Genomic DNA, 689 nt, shown 5'->3' with positions numbered 1-689 from the left:
TATTTGTATTAAGTTATATAATTTATATAAAATTATTTAAAATTTATATTAAATTATATTTATATAGACAGTAGTTTGGTGTTTTTATAGTTCTCCTTTTGTGAGAAGTCCATTTAATGATACCTAAAATTCCTTCAGGTCCAGAATTCAGGATCTCGACCTACGCCCACTGAGCCAGAGACGTAGAGTTCCTCAAACTCAGAGTGTTGAACTTTTTAACTGTAAGTATCCCTGGGAGAGGTAACACTTTAAGACAACACTTAGTTTCTGTAATGTTTCCCAAAGGGATTTGCACTATATTAGATCTATGAGATATTTGTTAATAAGTATTAAGGAAAAGGAAATTTTGTGGTTAAGGAAATTTGGAAAACATTGAGTTTCTTTATTGCAAGACTCCTCAGAGCCATTATGAAGTTGATGTATATTTTAAATTGACCTCAAGGGAAACAGCATTTGGAGTTATTTAATCATTGCGTGATAGGTTCCAAAAACAAGATTTGAAACAGGCTGGATGACAGATTCCAACCAGCAGGCGATATAGCATTAAGAATTTAGATTCTAGGGTAAAATGGCCTCAGTTCAAACCCTGTTTCCCTTGATAATTATGTGGCCTTGAGCAAATCAATTAAACTCTTCATGGAAGTTTCCTCATCTGGAAAATGGAAATAAGAACATTCTTAATGCTGTAG

This window comes from Cavia porcellus, unplaced genomic scaffold (genome assembly GCF_034190915.1).
Source record: "Cavia porcellus strain 051 isolate PalLab524CR breed Dunkin Hartley unplaced genomic scaffold, mCavPor4.1 scaffold_1, whole genome shotgun sequence".
Lineage (NCBI taxonomy): Eukaryota > Metazoa > Chordata > Mammalia > Rodentia > Caviidae > Cavia > Cavia porcellus.
The sequence above is the reverse complement of the archived record's forward strand: the minus strand, read 5'-3'. Positions refer to the sequence as shown.